Below are 13340 nucleotides of genomic sequence, written 5' to 3' on the forward strand. Positions count from 1 at the left end.
GACCTGGTTTAAAGTAAAACAAAATTCGAATTCCTCTTGCCTTACAATTAGTCAAAACCAATACAAGATACCGCATGCCATGAGGTCTCTCAAGTCGAAATTTCGAATGTCTCTGTTCCCTCTATTATAATTTTTACTCAGTTTTCTAAATGATTAAGTTATTTTTTACTCAGCTAACTGACTACATTAATTACACCCACGTATATGAAAACTTTGAAAAGTGTCTTCAGTTACCGCTTCACGACCCGTAGGCCTATAATATAGGCCTAATCCACACGAGTTTGAACCTGTCATGTCAATTTTCACTGATTCTGACCAAATCAGGAAAGGAAGATTACGATGTTTAATTGTCGTATGCGAACTAGGAGTTGCCCTCCGTCCTGCAGTCATACCCTACAGCGAGAACATGCAAAAACCACTGAGTGAAATAAACACCTACCTTACGGGGTCGTCTTCTTCCGCTCGTACGTTACACTTCGGTCTAACCTACACTGTAGTTTCCGTAATTTAAGCCGCTTGAAACGTATTTATCAGCACATAAATAAATGTCCGTGGTGTCTTCTGCGATAACGAATAAGCACATATACAAACGCGCATACCAGCGAAACCCCACACATAATATATGTTTAACAAAAAAGTAATATTGTACCGGCTCCGCACCACCGAAAGCTCCAAGACCGAGTTCAAGCAAATGGAAGGAACTGAAGGTCGACTGAAGTCAAATGAAGCTCAGGAAGCGTCTTCGTTACTTAGAAAATAAGTAATAAGCAATAAGGAAACGTAATTGAACAGAATATTTATGAATGAATTATCCCTTGTGACTCATAAGAAGATAAATTCATTTCCTTGAGTACCTCAGGGAATTTTCTAATACGTCTTGAACGTCATTTGCCGAGCCCGAGAGAGTTTTTTTTTATTATATTCACTCGAGAGAGAGAGAGAGAGAGAGAGAGAGAGAGAGAGAGAGAGAGAGAGAGAGAGAGAGAGAGAGACTTTTATATATATTCACAAACTGACGTGACATTTATATTGGTCGTAAGAACAGAAATAGCTACAGTTGTAATCCATAATTTCAATGTGGATTAAAATTTCCGACTGATCTAGAAAAAAAATGAGGACAGTAAGGCGGAGGACAAGGAATCGGGAATGGAGGTAAAATACTGAAAAGTGGGTGTAGCTAGGGACCGACGGGACCCTGCAAAACACCCTTTAGTAATGCCTGCAGTGCCTCACGTAAAGTTTGAATAGGGGAGTGGACGAAAATTATAAACCTGCCTAAGGATTGTCTTAACGTCTTCTGCCTATTTTAGATAGCCTATTAGGCCTTGCGTTCTCCCCACAATTGTCTTTTTAACTCTTCGTTTATTCTCTATTTAATGTTACCTACCTTTATTTATTAGCTCTCCCTTTGAAGTCTTTTAATTTTAGTACCTTACTTTTCCACCTGTGTTCCTAAAGCAGCTTAAGCATTACCCATGATGAGCAGTACAAGATATTTTACAGGCAGTGTCCCTTACGGATAGGGTAGGATAAAAGACTATTTTAACCAGACCTCTGAACCTAAAAACTTGCCCCTTACGAGAAACTGCACTTCATTACTTTGCATAAATCTTAAAAACAAACCGAAACTGAGACATCATAATTACATTTCTAACCCTGATTGCAACTGGCTAAATGCTAGTACTATGAATGAGTTTAGGTCCTGAGAGCCCTTATATTACTATTGTTTCTCACTATCTTGCATCTGATGCTAATATTCTCCCCATAGCTATATTTTCAAATTGACAATCTTTTAGTTTCAGTGTCGTAACAATTCATGTCCTACTAAAACTACGCATCATCTTGCTTTGATTTATTTCTAGATTTTGTTTGATTGTATGGTGCTTTTACGTTGCATGGAACCAGTAGTTATTCAGCAACGGGACCAACAGCTTTACGTGATTTCCGAACCACGTCGAGAGTGAACTTCTATCACCAGAAATACACATCTCTCTCTCCTCAATGGAATGGCCGAGAATCGAACCCGCGACCACCGAGGTGGGACGCCAACACCATACAAACCACGCCACTGAGGGGCTATTTCTAGATTTCATCAGCCTGCCAATTGCTTGATTTGCCTTTTTTAGTCTTTCATTAAATTCCAACTCAAAACAACCTACAATGGATATAATTGTTCCTATATATTTGAAAGATTCAGCATCATTCATTCTTTCTTCATCCAATGTTATTTAATTCCTTTGCCTGTATCATCATTCTTTTTTCTTAAATTCATTTGGAGTCTTCTCTATAGATATATCATTCATTTTCTGAATCAGAGCTTGTAAATTTGTTCTTTTGCTAATTAAAATAGCATCATCTCTATTTTCTGAGAGTCTACTTTGTTTTGTTACTCTATAAACCTTTTAAAAAATCTGAAAAAGACAACTTATTCCCAGTTTTACCCCCAAAACAACAAAAGTGAAATATTTCCTTGTACACACCACCATTTTCTTTAAATTTACCTAACACCTTGCAACGATTGCGTCCGTGGATAATTTCAATTAGTGTGACAGACGTAACCAAATTTAATGATGCAAGACCTCCATAATATTCTTGTGAAAGCTGTCCTATGGCTTCTCATAATCAAAAGCCATCAGAAAGGGATTTTCAAATTTCTTATACTGCGGCACAACGTCTAACAAATATTTGGTCAGAGTATTTTCTGCCCACTGCTCAAACCAGCTTGTTCATCTGTACGCTTATCATCAGTTCACCTCCCCAGACTACTGACAATACTGTATTTTCATGACACCAAATATAAGAGCAGGACTACTACTTTGTAGTTGCAACATTGTCAAGTCGTCTTTCTGAAGTACCCTTCTATGACTTCCCATTCCCAATCTTTTTTTTTCTTTCTTTCTTTTTGTATGGTGCTTTAAGTTGCATGGAACCAGTGGTTATTCAGCAACGGGACCAACGGCTTTACGTGACTTCCGAACCACGTCGAGAGGGACTTTCTATCACCAGAAATACACATCTCTCGCTCCTCAATGGAATGGCCGAGAATCGAACCCGCGACCACCGAGGTGGGACGCCAACACCATACCAACTACGCCACTGAGGCACTATCATCAGGCTTTGCATCCTCATTCAGGTTTTGTAAAAATCTAAATACTGCAATTGAATGGAATACAGAATCTAGACCAAAGGCCCAGCACCGAGAGCTATGAGGTTATTCAGCACTGAAAAGGAAATTGCGAGTAAAAAGTTAGAAAGGTGTAACAGGAGGAAAACCTTGCTAGTTGCAATATGAAACCATCGTCAGGAGAGGATAGATAACAAGATGTAAGAGAAAATAGAGAGGTACAATAAAAGGAATGAAAGAGGTAGCAGCTAGGGGCCAAAGGGATGCTGTAAAGAACCTTGGGTAATGCCTACAGGACACTCCATGCCGTGCACTGACAGCACTAAACCAAGCATCCCCGTCCTGAGTGGTACTATATTTAACTTGTAAACAAATTGTTATTTCAGTACCATCAAAAACTCTCTCTGCCAGGGATCCATCACAACCTGATATTTCTATCTACTAATGACTGTGATCTTAAGCTTCTGGTTTGTTTGTTTGTATGGTGATTTTACTTTGCATGGAACCAGTGGTTATTCAGCAACGGGACCAACGGCTTTACGTGACGTCCATCACCAGAAATACACATCTCTCTCACTCCTCAACGGAATGGCCGAGAATCGAACCCGCGACCACTGAGGTGAGACGCTAATGCCATACCAACCACACCGCTGAGGCGCTTCCTTAATCTTAAGCTTCTGGAGTATCAATTATTTCCCCCTTATACATCTTATGGGCCTCATAATAAAGGTTTCAAATGGCCTTGTTATCATATGAACCAATGTCATAATGACTATTTTGCTTTCACCCAGACCCACTCACCAGACTGTTTGTCGAAGTATTCTCTTGCCTCTTCACCTCGGTTTAAGTTAACTACAAAGAGTCAGGTACTAGCATGTTCTACTTTGTATTAATCCCAAGTCACATCCGACATCAGGTTTGTTTTATTCCCTATTAAAAATTTTCACCTGGCTGACTATTTCTTAAATGTCAACCTACCCTCATTGATTATTTGTATGGTGTTTTTACGTTGCATGGAACCAGTGGTTATTCAGCAGCGGGACCAACAGCTTTATGTGACTTCTGAACCACGTCAAGAGTGAACTTATATCATCACCTACCCTCATTGGTGGTCTACTTCTCCTTAGTATGTAAGGTTTCTGATGCAAAAATGCATTTAACCACAAGCACCTCTTGACTTCCATCTTCCAAGAGGGCTTCCTATATCAACTGTCAACTTTTTTGTAGGTGATAAGTTGGTGATCAAACCAATATGTACTCACCTTCTACTCCTGTCATTCCTCTCACTTGATGCCTACATGACCTATTTGCTTTCTACGACTGCCATGGGGAGGAGTCCAAGTGTATTTACAGGTGTTATTTTGATAAGAGTACTTCACATTGCCAAATTTGTTGTTGACATCCTCCATACTTTCACTACTACTGCAAACACTTGTTCATATCACCAAAAATTTTCATATCTGGTATCTAATCAACAATAATTTGCAGAAAAAAAAACAAAAAAAACCTTTGGAGACATCAACCTTGGTGCATTGCTTACTGGAATCCTCATATTGCAGTTTTGATTCAAATCTTCACACCAGTAAACGACTGGTCACTGCTCTCCATCAGGCAGTGTATTTTTTGCATTTTATGCATCTGTTCTGCCTGTGCCTTGCACAGTGATTCAAACATAAAATTTTGTAAAACAGTTTCTTCAACAACTTTAAAAATATAAACTTGAGATTCCATTTTATTTTATTTTTTTTCTGCATATACAATTTATATGTATTCATTACAACAACAATCACACAAAATCATCAACTGCCACAACTTAAGGAATTTTGTGCTTAAATCTGCAACACTTAACAAAGGACAATGAAAATAAGAAAATATCAATGCTATTGTAATTAAAATTTTTCATACAAATAAAACTCCCATTCCCAGTGTTACAAGTATTGCACTTGAATAACAAAGGCTTTAGAAGTTAACATGCATAATACAAAAATACGCTCCTCTCTGTAGCAATATCAATATTTAATTTGAAGCTCCAACGAAGCCAATTATTTACCTCTCTCTCTTATCAACCATCTCAAATATAAAATTCAAAAAATATAACTAAATTTCCAATAAACCTACAACACCTCTTCATCAAATAAGAGAAAACTCAAATTTTAAAGCATCAAATCACTGGAAGTGGCCCACCTTCAGAGAATTCAGTTGCAACAATAAACTACTAAAATCTCCAGGATCCAAAAACAACACCAGAATTATGGAAATTAATCTCCAATAAACCCTACTCGTTTGATCATTTTAAAAAATATACAATATGCTGCATATGACAAACATGAGCTATCTGCAAAAACCTGATGGTCCTCTACTGTATTTATAAATGCTGGAAAAAAAAAATACACATTAGGAGAATTCCCTGTGGGCCTCCCAATATTTTGTAGTTTCTCAGAGCTGTGCACAAGTAGCACAACATGTCTTTTCTTCTCGCTTTCCCCAAAATAATATGCACAGCAATAGAAGCATAATTTGACAATAGACATGGGCAATAGCAGGCACTTTTAGCATTCAAAGGTGAATATTTCATCTGATATACTGTTGATTTTTCCTTGAGTTTTTCCTCATATCACTCATGAAAAACTAAGTGTATAAACTACACTGGCAAGATTAACAAGTTCAAACTGTTAACTGATGGTGTCTGAAACAGAACTTTTAAAAGTTCAAAAACTTCAGATATCAATTTAAATATTTAAAGTCATGAATACCCATTCCCAGTTGTGCATTTTTCTTTGAGATTCTGCAAAACCTGCATGGGTATCACAAGACTCAAAACAACAAAAACAAAATTTAAAAATTGTTGGCAAAGATGAAAAACTGACATTACCGCAGCTATAATCTTCTCTAACACTACTAAGATCACAGAATTCAGTACAGTACACTAACATTCAAGAGAAAAAATGCTGTTATCTTTTCCTGTGGAATAATATGTCATGAGCAAAAATAATCAAGTATCCTAAATAAATAGGCAGGATATCAGATCATACCTTTAGTTCCTTTTATCAGTAAAGCTAACTAAGGGTTTGCCCCAAGGGCATACACAAGGGAGAAACATAAAAAGGAATGGACAGCATCTGTATAAAAACATGCCACATGAGAATTTTTCTGGAATGAATGTACGTCTCATTGTGTCATGGGTTTCTAGTCTAAGGCAAATTATATACACTTGTTAAACTGTTAAAACCCTTACATACCTTCATAAAAGAAACCAAAGTTTTCTAAATGCATTCATCACAAATTTTTCCTTAAAAAAATATTTATAAAACTGTAAAAACTAGGCATCGGTGAAGTCCTTTTTATATTTCTACATAGTATTTCTCTTTCCTTCAGCAACTCTTCATTTCCCTCAAATATTAATATATGATACACTATGTCCATTATACTGCTTCAAATTATAATGTGGTAATTTAACACTGGTTAACACAAAGTCACAGTAGAGTGACAAATTGTCAATTACCATTAAATGTTAACATTTTAGCATCATTTTTTTCACAGTTGCATAGGTTATAAATATAATCATACACCACTCATTGGAACCAGATTGAGCACTTTCAGATAATGATACTTAGCTATGGAGAATACTGTCTAGCAGCATTATCCAATTCCTAGCACAAATGATCATGTGACAGGCGAACGACTGAAACCAACGCAAAGCTTCCTCATTTAAACCGTAATGCCATTTCCCCATATCTCAGCACTGCACACCAATTCCTTGTAGCACTTCTCTTTCATGGGGATTTAAATGAGGCACAAATACAGGAAACGCTGGGTGCTGTGTGAATGTGCTGATGAATGTCGTCAGGTACTGCTGCAAGTCCAATGTGTACATGGGATCACTAACCTACAAAGAAAAAATATTGTAAGATCTCTATATAGTACAAAGAAATCCATACAGCAGCTTAATACAATGTGGACAAAATTTACTAATTCACGAAACAAACATTGGACTAAATATTATTGCTACAATGCAAATGCTCAGTAAAGATTTTGCCTTACTTTACAGTGTGACGCACAAGGTACAGAGTGGTATCACCTAGAGGGTTTATTAGTTGAAATACACACTCTTTACTTGGTGATACATGACAACTACCCAACTCAAACAAAACCTCATTATATGAAACCAGTGTTAACAAATATCACCGCTTTATATCATAGTAAAGACCTTAAACGTGCATAATTATTTCAATTTTGCCACCTGAACATTACCATCACCAAGAACTCATTCAAATAAAGTTATCAGCCCGTGTTACCTTAATGAATAAACGCCACAAACATGAACATTGCTGTTCTAAACTTTTGCTGTGCCAAATTAATGTCATTCAAAAACTAACAACCATTCTATAAAAAAAATGGGGTACTTCACTTACAGCATCAGGATCATCGTCATCATCGACAGTATCAGTATCATAACCTGGAAAACTACTTGATGGGGCAAACATGGAAGTCAAAGCACTGTCTCCATTAGCCTGACCTTCCTCCTCTTCATCTTCCCAACACTCATCCTCAGATTCCTGCTGTACATGAATAACCATATTAATACCAAAACTGAATTTACAGGTTTATTTTCACTTTTTACAGTCCCAAGAACAATTTTACAGAATTTTTATAAATTTTCACAAAATCTTCAACACTTGTAAGCTTCACACCAAAAAATAGTTTTACAATAATGCGAAATTTACATCGTGAGCCAGTAATAATAATAATAATAATAATAATAATAATAATAATAATAATAATAATAATAATAATAATAATAATAATAATAATAATGAAAAAAAAAACTGGTTAATGAATAGAACAGCAACTCACATCATCATCATCCTTTGCCATATTTGAGTCTATAGCATTCGCCAATTCATTGATAAGTAGTTTGAAGATTTTGACTAATACAGGAACTTGGGTCCATTGTTCGGGACGGGAGGCTCGCTGAGAACGGGTTCTTATTCTAGTATCAGGCGAAAATACCTGGGTGATGGAAAAAAAAGAGTTAATTAAGAGTAATTTCTTACATGCTCTGTAAAATGACAAACCACATCATTGTTAACTTAAAATTCTATATTGAAAAACAGACAGTACTGTGTTGGCATTTCTTCAGTAAATACATGCACCTTACCATGTACAGAAAGTTGAAAAAAAAAAAAAAACATTTGCAAAATTAGTTCCATGCTAATTCACACAAGATAAAAATACTGTAACATTTGAGTACGTGTAATCACTTTTTGTAAGTGTTTAAGAACACCAGCCGCTCAGAGTTCCAATCAAAGTTTGAACATTTTTATGTTATGAATCAACTTTCACTAGGAAACCAAATGAGGATGTTGGGATCAGAAGCCAGCCATTCTGATCTGCTGTCAATCTTGGTTACTGAAGATCTAACTTATCAAATCCTCTAAACTTTATGAAATCCAGCTATTAAACAGTGTACAATCGTCTTTAAAAGATTCTAGCATTGTCAGGATACTTTTGACATTAAATAATTCCATATAAATAATGATGTTGTTATAAGAAAACAATAAAACAGGTCTTAACAGCTGTAAACAATGTAAGATCTCAGGTCTATAAACATCAGTGCACACATACAACAATAATCTGAGCACCATAGAGTAATTAATAAGAGTAACTACCTATGCATTTCAGGAAGTTTAAGTCATCGTTTTTTGGCCAATATCTTTCAAACCAATCAATTGATTGGTATGGTACTCTTGAAACAGTTTCTCACACCCTCACCTAATTTTTTTACAAAATTATGCAAACAAAATAAAAACAATCACATTAATGAAGAAAGTAACATGTGCTACAGGGTGTAATGACAAACAAGAAGAGTAGGCAGAAGAATGGTAGAGTTCAAAGGGAAAGTCAGGGGTAGTGAGGTATTTACTATAAGTAGATACTCAAGACAAGTTCAGTAGTAGCCAAGGTCTTACGTCTAAGAGTTGAATCAGTTTTCTTACTAGTCCATCAAATTAAAAAGTAAAATGCCTGAAAAAGCTGAATTTAGAAATTGAATCTATTACCAAATTAGGGGAGGGTTTGAAACAAAATATTACAAAGAATCACAATGATCCATCAATTAATTTGAAGGATATTGGCAAAACATCATGACTCAAACCTTCCTGAAATACATGGTAGTATACTAAATAAAATTCAAATTTTACTTGTATGGTTTTAAGGCAATTTCTGCAACAATGTAACTACAAGTTAGTCACAAATTCAAGGGTCATTAGTACCAAGCAGCTAAGGATGAAGGATGCTATAGGAATAACTTAAGTGTGTATAATGCATTTCAAAGGGATTGCAGTAGGTAGTAATCCCTAAAGGTGGGTGTAACCTTCTTACCTGATCTCCTTGAACAATAATATCTTGAAGTCTGGCATCATTAGCAGTAACCCCATGCTCCAAAAGTTTTGCTAATGCTACAGCACTGACCTGAAAAAAAAATCCATGTATAAGGCTAGGCTTTACTCGAGTTCCCATCCAAAAAAGAAGTTAAAATACTCTATTTCCAAGGTACAATTCAATTAATGTACATTTCCATATTTCATAAATAATGGATTAAAGAAATTTTTTCTTTCCATCAAAAATGACCAACTATGTGAAGATTCAAGTTTAGTTATTTTAATCTATACACCTTCCTACTTCAAACACTTTACAGAAAACAAACATTGCAATCCAGCACCCTAACAACTGAAAATGACAAAATTTGGATAAAAATTATATTTTCGTAATATAATTACAGTTATAGTTTCTAAAACTTGAGCAGCAGCCTTTTATTCAAAAATCATGGTAGAGCTTCAATAGTTTATTGTAGGTGACAAGCCCAGGTTAGGAATTGTTTCTAGGCTATATGATCGTCTCCCAGCCATGTAAGCCACTTTCCTCTTCCTATCCCTTTCTGACTTGTCTAGATGAGATCTAAGAACTTCCACTTCTTCTTATCCCAATCAAGACATTCAGCACATGTTTTCTACCTACTAAACGCTGTCCCCGACACTTATGAATTATAGCAAGATTTAGTCAACCTGGTCTTACATCCTTCGCTATTGTAGCGAAGGAAGAGGAATTAAAATGACATGAAAATCCTGATCCTAAACATTAATAAGCTAACAAAGCTTAAAGGCTAATAAAAATTAAGCAATACTAATACGTCACCAAATCTTGTAATACAACTGAAAACCAATGAAGAAAAGCTGCTGCCAACCCCCAATGTTTACTCAAGCGCGGCAGAAACAGAATGTGGTTGTCTGCGTAGTCGTTCCTACAATCCTGCTGGTGGGCGGGGCTTGTCACCTACACTGAACTATTGAAGTGCTACCGTAATTTTTAAGTAAAAGGTTGCCATGCGAGTTAGAAACTATAGCTATGTAAGTACTTGGTAAGTCACTTATATGAAAGTAATAATTAATTCTTTTTAATGCTTTATGGCATATGAAGGAGTAATGAATCATTGTTAGAGAGTGGAGGAGCAACTTAAAAAATATTCAAAAGACTTTTGTATTTATTCTATTCATCTCTGGATTTCTTTATATTCTCGTGTCCTGAAACTATTGTTACAAAAGCTTGCATTGCTCTACCATTCTTTGTAAGACTTCATTTAAATACTTAATAAAACATTCTTTACATGTATACTCATATACTTCATTGAAAAAGTATCTCACCTTTCCTTCATAAGCACCAAAGAAGAGATGTTGCTTACAGCACCACTGGGTTAATACGAAATGCAAAGCTGACTGCCCAGATGGGCCTGGTACACCTGCTAGGAAAGTTAGAACTCCATCCAGCTGTGAGTGAACTAACTGAGCATACACCAAAACCAGATTCTGCACCACAGTTAAGGTTTCAGCACCCTGAAAAAAACAGTGAATTTGAATGTAAATTCTCGCACACCTAGGAAATTATGCCTATTAGATGAAGAACCTCATTTTAACTATTTCTAATTACATCAGCAAGTAATAGAACTAAGGACATTTTCCAAGGGTTTAATCTTATCTAATGGCTCAAAATCTAATCACTGGACAGCTCTGATGGCAATTAAAATTACAGAAAACTAAGCAATCAAGTTTGTAATTTAAAAATTTGATTCCCTTAATTCAACTTCTGCATAAAAACCCCAGTTTAAAGATTTCCTTACCCCTGACCAGTAAGCATCAAACTACATAAGCCAACTACAGGAAGTCTTTATACAACTTGGGAAATGAGCTGAGGCTTGATATAACAATAAAACCAATCTTGACAGGTTTCAAACTTATATGGGAATGAATTTCATTTTTAAATATACAGCATTGTTACGTAAAATCAATATTGGGAATTCAAAATACTCACTTGTAATTTGCTAAGAACTGCTCGCAAAAGTAGATCTAAATTATCCCCTAGATGGTCGCCAGCTCTCCTTATTAAAACTGTTATTAGTCGACCAACAAATGTAGCCGTCTGCTCACTGGAAGCTGGAGAAAGAAGCTGTGATGCTACTTGTACAACATATTGGAGTCCTGATCTACCTTCTGCATCCCTGTATGCAATAACCTGAAATCCAAGGAGAAAGCAATTGAATTACAGTCAAGGAACAACAGTAGTAGTCGTACTGTAGTACATAGAAAGATCCATGAAATGCCTAATGCTTTTTCCCTAGATATATCTATATCACTGTGGCCTCTTTCAGTACAGATAAACAGTCAACATTAAAGCCTTCCATACAACCTCCCTTAGGACCACCCCAGAGGTTTTTTGTTCTTAATGAATATATTAGGTTGACAAAAATTCACCCAAAAACCTGTTTAAAAGTCCTGATTTGGATACATTCGAGGTATGACTGTATCAACCCTCCACTACCCTCGAAAACTTCTACTTTAATGCTTTTTCTTTAACGATTTTTACTCTCTCGTGTCTTATACCTGCTATTCTATGTAATCTTAGCTTGATAAAACATTTTTCTTTAATAAATAATATTGCATAATTTACCCCCTACTCCTGGGTATCTCAATTCACAGCTTTCATGTCTAGCTTAATTCTAGACAGTTTTAGGACTTTTTATTAACAACAACACTTCAAACATTATTTCACTGACACATCTGAATATTGAAATTGAAATTGTAAATCTAACCTGATCTGGTGCAACCGATACATATGCTCGCAAGCACTCTCCACCGTTTCTGATAATGTTGGAATTGTCATCAGTTATTTTGGAGAGTTCGTTGGTACTTAACTGCGGCAGGAAACCGTCCACATTTATGAGAGGTTCACCTAAGGGTGGTGTTGAAGATCGTACCATTACTTCTACCATGTCTAATGCAAGCAACTGCTTGCATGCCAGGAGGACCTGAAAAATAACATCACTTGGTAAAAGTCTATTTGCTGTACACAACATTCTTGGAGTAATGTTTCAAGTTTTTCACACAAACTGATTGACCACAATATACTTTATTCTGCATTTAACTAATCCCAGTCATTACTCTGAAAAAACTGTACAAATTCCATATGGATGGCCTACCTACCACCAGTCACATTATACCTCATCCCATTGTAGCAGTCCCCCCCCCCCCCCCCCCCCCCCCCCCCCCCCCCCCCCCCCCCCCCCCCCCCCCCCCCCCCCCCCCCCCCCCACCCACCACGCCACCACAACAAAGCTAAGTCTTAAAATTTCCCCTTACTAAAATTTATGGGCTATTTAAATAAGGAACCTCTTTCCTGTCTGTTTTCTCCAAATCGATGGTGTGTAATATTGATACTCACCGGGAGGTAACCCGTCCACCACTCAAAACCTGTTATTGATACTCAAATGATGGTATCTGTCCATTAAGGGTTAATTTATATTAACAATACAGCTTTATCTTACTTTACGGGTACTGTTTGTTTATATAAATACTAGTACATATTCGCTCTCACAAAAAAGGAAATGAAACGGTACTACGAGAGGAAACAACTATACTTGCATATAAAAAGGTAACTCATTTAGTTGCTATAAGATGACGTTGGGGGTTTTGGGATGGTTTGGGGTGCATTTGTTTGAAATGTTTTTAAATTGTTTTAGAATGATAATCTATGGTAGATATTTGTATTTTTGTTTGCACTATCAAATTAGGCAGTGAATAGTTAAAATAAGTAGTTATAAGGATTATACAAACGTTTAAGGGTTACAGGGTATAAACATAACTGAACTTCATAGCAAATACATGCA

General features: G+C 36.2%; 1 pseudogene; it reads right to left on the minus strand.

Moving 5' to 3' along the window:
* Nucleotides 1–5776: 5776 nt before the first annotated feature.
* The window catches only part of LOC135209253 (importin-9-like), a 45744-nt pseudogene continuing 38180 nt past the window's right edge, over nt 5777–13340 (minus strand).

The sequence above is a fragment of the Macrobrachium nipponense genome, chromosome 37, assembly GCF_015104395.2.
Source record: "Macrobrachium nipponense isolate FS-2020 chromosome 37, ASM1510439v2, whole genome shotgun sequence".
NCBI lineage: Eukaryota > Metazoa > Arthropoda > Malacostraca > Decapoda > Palaemonidae > Macrobrachium > Macrobrachium nipponense.